We start from the raw sequence: 5083 nt of genomic DNA, 5'->3' as shown, positions 1-5083 counted from the left end.
TTTTTAACTAAAAACTTGTGTATAATTTGATGCAAATGAGGTTTATTGACCATGAATTACAAGAATAAGTGTAAAACCTCTTATTAAACCAGCTCAGGTTTTTAAAAAAAAGCGCCAAAAACATCGGAAAAAGCACAAAACAAATGTCAATTTTCAATTTTGACCTGGAAGGACAAGTTGATGGTTGACAGGAAGAACACACGAGGGTTAAACAGTCTCAAACTGGATTTGGAGAAACCTGAAGAAACCCAGTATAACAATATGAGAACATACAGAAAAACCAAAAAACAAAGACCAGTCCCATTACTGTGTCCCCTATATTTATTTATATAGAAGGATTTGAAAATTAATATTCGTGAGTATCAGAGTCCTTTAACCCTCCAATTTGGCCCTTTTTCAAAAAGCGTCTTCATCAAAAATTTGTGTTTTCTTTTAAACAAATAGTCCCAAAAGAATAATGTGGATGTGTCACTACAACGCAAGTTAAATCAATGAAAGTGGTGAACTGACCCTTTAATTTGGGTGTTTTAATCGTATTTTACAGCTTGAATAAATAACAAATGATAAAAGATCTTTGAAGAAAGTGACAAATGTCAGAAAAAAAAGTGACAAAAATGTACAAATAATTTAAATAAAAGTGAGGAATTTATAAAATATAAAAAAAAGAAGTGACCAGTCCCATTGTTATTTTAGATTAGATTAGATTAGATTAGATTAGATTAGATTAGATTCAACTTTATTGTCATTCCACAGGTACAAGGCAACGAAATGCAGTTCAGGTCTAACCAGAAATGCAATAGCAGCAGGTGCAGGATATACACTGGTTCCATAAGTGCAGGACATGGATATGTACTGGATAAATATAGAAAAGAATACTATTAGTTCCTAGCGGTCTCTTCATCTGTGTTTTCTACGATGTACTTTGTGAGCGACAAGGCAGTGACACTCGGGGCTAATACTCAGCGCCTGACGAGGTAGAGAATAAGAAATGACTAATGGGCTTCTTCTTCGTCTTCCTGTGGCCATTAGTGAGGGCAGCGCATCATTCTCTGTGTGATTATGGACTCTCCCCCCCACCCCCCCTAACCCGCCACCTACTGTGATCCCTATCAGGTCTGCTAAGGCCTCTGGGGAAGCAGAAACCCCTTGCGGCGGGGTCTAACCGGAGCGGTCGCCGTGTCACGGTGGCTTTGATTCGCCGTTCGAAGCAATCAGCCGCTGTGGGGTTTTCTGGACCGTCGGCCAATCGGCCTTCGAATCGTGCGGCAGGACAGGAGTTATCCTGTGCGTGAGTTGATTCTGACGAGCTGCTTCTACCCCCCTGCGTTTAGCATACTCCTCTCAAGACCAGACGCTAACGTGACATCAAGAACCTTCGCACAAAGATCTGCGTCGCTTGGCCACAAGAGTCAGGTCATCAGGATCTATAGAAATCTCCGCTATTTGCAGGCGTCTAGGGGTGTGTGATGTTGCGATTCAGAGGGATTTGAAATTAATTTATTGATTATCAGTGTGCTTTAACCCCCTCCAATCTGACCTGTTTTCTAAAATTTTTCTTTTATCAGAAATTTGGTTTCCTCCAACCCTGGTGTTGTCTTCACCTTCGGCCCTCTCGGGTCCCCTTGTGACTTATTTGGTGTTTTTAATACAACACTTCCTGAACACATTTCCTTCATAATCTATGAACACAAAATATCATCTTCTCTCGTTTCCAACACTGAGATCACATATATGTTTTAGGGGCATGCATCAGTCTCTACACACACTATTAAACATAAACATGGACGTGGGGTTTGTTTTTTTATCATAGGTTATAATTCATTTTAAAAATCCTATGGAACAACATAAATTGTCATATCCCGATAATGTTCGGATCAGTAATCATGTTTGGTATCACAGGAATAGGAAAGGACGCTGATTTCATCACGCAGCACAACATTGGAACTTGGAACCATTTTTATCTTCTTGGTAAAACATGCGTATCATGGCTCAATTGACCCGGCATTACATACAAACAGGTGGTTAAAACAAATTGTCGCAGAAAACTAAAATGAGACTTTTAGATATCTACTACCTGTCTGTGGTCTCTGTTTGTACATTAAGCGCGTCGTTAGGCATCTGTTGCAAAAGTGACCACACAACTCACACCTTCACTCGACTCCCATCAGGTAGTGACTACCTCGTTCTGCAAGGCTCTGATCATCCACTGACATGACTATGCATTTATGGTACTTTAGTAGTATTCATTCATTGTGTTAGGTACGGAAGATATTTGAGGACATGTATGGTGTCCAAGCGCTCGTCTTGAAGGCTGCTTACTTCGCCTGTAAATGATGACTAAGGATCTACTGCTGATCGATTCTACGACGAAATTAATTTCTAATTAATTTACACTTTATGATCCCCAGTGGGGAATTACAATGTTACAGTTGTTTAGTTATAACTACACACAAATGCCTTAAACCACACACACACACACAACACACACCACTGCGCACTACACACCCGTATGTAGATGCAGAGTTGGGGGGGTGTGGGGGGGGCTCCCAGCTGGACCATCGCCCTGAGCATTGGAGGGGGGGGGGGGGGTTCAGGTACCTTGCTCAGGCACCTGGCAGTGCCCCGCAAGGTGAGCGCATCGCTCCAGCTACTGATCCACACTCCTTACGGGACTTGACCGACACCCTCCTGTTCCTGTACCCCAACTCCCTACGGACTGAGCTACTACGTCCGCCCCCCCCCCAACTGCTGCTTGTGTTGTTTCGGGAACACTTTGAGGGGTGGGGGGGTGCCCTTCATCATTTATCATTTCACAATACAGTTAGAAACTCTATTCTCCACTCTACTAATGCCTCACATGTCTAGGCGTATTTGCCCTGGCTAACCGGATCATTTTTTACATAATCTCTTGAAGCTCGGCGACCAATTCCATGAAATATGATGACCTACGTGCGTCCATATATTGTTGTCTCTCTCTCCCCTACCTTTCACTTTCCTTTATTTCCTGTCCATCTTTCTATCGTTGTTAACAATCAGCCGGAGACAACCAAGACTCCAGCACAGCTCCAAAGTGGTGATTCTCCGTTGATTCTATAGCTTTCCACTAATTTGCAAACAATTTCACTGAATGGAATTTCCTAGAGACTTAAAGTGCTCATTTTTCACAGTTCATCTATTGGGTATTAGAGTTAAATCGCGAATAGGGTTTACTATGGTTTCGATTTTTCAATTAAATCGCCATATCGTTTTGGTGTGTAGCTACTCGCACATTGTGCCTGCAAGTCCTCCGCTTTTCACCCTGTGTGTTGAGCCTCTGTTTACATCTGACATTCTGTTTCCATCGTTGTTGGGAGTCGCTACATGGGGGCATTACCTAGTTTTAAGGACTACTACCGTTCAGGAGCCAGCCACCTGAGGGTCCTGACAGTACCTACGTCAAGGACTACGCCAGTCACAGTGGAGCAGAGTATGAGGCCCCTGACAGTACCTAGGTTAAATGACTACTACGAACTCAGCCAATTTAGAGCAGAGTATGAGGGCCCGACAGTACCTAGGTAAGGACTCCTAGTCCAGCTCAGGGAAGCAGGTATGGGCGCCCTGACAGCACCCTAGGTCGGACTACCTAGCCAGTCCAGCATGCAGCTGGGTCCTGACGTACCTAGTCTAAGTGACTACTATCCAGTCGGAGGCAGAAGGTATGAGGTACGCCTGACAGCTACCCGTAGACTGTAGCGCCTACTACACATGCATGAGCTCAGGATGTGATGCTGTCACCTGACTGTACCTAGGTAAAGACACTTACCATTCAGCAGCAGAGTAGGAGGGCCCCTGTGAAGGTACCTATGTTAAGGACGTACTAGCTCAGTTCGGAGCAGAGTTGTAGGGGGTCCGTGACAGTATCCTCATAATCCTGAGGTTATCTGGTGTTTTCTACAACCAGGTGCCCCGTCATACTTCTGACGTTCATTATTAACCCTCACACGTGGCTGTGTCCTTCCTTATTCACCTTTGACCCGCAACTGTGATTCTCCTTCTCCTGGTTATTGGAAAGGGCACGATTGTGGGGGTAGTTTCTACAATCTTGTTTCAAAGGTCGGTTGTCACATTTTCTTATCAATCTGTGGTCTCCGTGGTACAGTGTTCTTTCAGGTTAGACGGGCACATTTTTCTCCGATCTGTTGGTGTTTGGGCCCTTGTCAGGGTTTTAAAAATAATGTGTGCAGGACGGGTGTGTCTCGCGTTTTTGTGTTTTGTTTTCCACAACACTTTTGTCAGTGTGTTGGCAATGGCGGCTCGCCATGTGCACGGGACAACACAAGGGTTACGCAGTGGATTAGGAGTGGTTTCCAAATAGGAAGCTGAGATGTTCCATCACACGATTTTAACGCCCTCCAGCTACAGAGTACCTATTCAATCCCTTTTATAAATAACCTGTGGAACGGTCCGATAATATAAAGCTCGGCACTAAAAATCAATACACTTTCAGACAATAACCTTTAGCTTCGTGTCAGATCAACCCGCGAATCGCTCTGCAAATTACCACTCTCCTTCAGGGACAAGTTATGCACTTATATTTGATGTTTTACACATTTACTCTTATATAGTAACTATCTTCTTGTATCTGCTTTTTGATCCCCCACATGTCGTTGTAGTACCCTCTCTCAAATACCCCACGCGGAAATCCCTTTTAAGATGGGGAAATGCCCAGTAAAATTTTGGACGGTGCATGGCCCAATATCAGATAGTAGTTGTACTTTTTTTTTAACACTACTGTACGTTTTAGTTTGTTTTTATCCATTTACTGATAGAACAGCTGATAGATACAGAAGGCAGATAGTGTTGTGGTTGTGTGTGTGTGTATGTGTGTGTGTGCTGGTGTGTGTCTGTATGGGGGGGGGGGGTGATATACAGCTGAGGGCCTCAGTTCGGGATTTGAACCTGACCCCCTTCGAGGACTGAGCCTTATCTGTGAGTCCTCAGGTGGACGCATGAATGGTAGGCCACTCCCGGTATCCAGTAGAAATCTGACGGGTTTTGTATACCGTCTAGCATCATAATATCACGTGTCTACAGTTTTGTAATT

The sequence above is a fragment of the Etheostoma spectabile genome, unplaced genomic scaffold (genome assembly GCF_008692095.1).
Source record: "Etheostoma spectabile isolate EspeVRDwgs_2016 unplaced genomic scaffold, UIUC_Espe_1.0 scaffold402, whole genome shotgun sequence".
NCBI classification, from domain to species: domain Eukaryota; kingdom Metazoa; phylum Chordata; class Actinopteri; order Perciformes; family Percidae; genus Etheostoma; species Etheostoma spectabile.
This window is presented reverse-complemented; position numbering follows the sequence as displayed.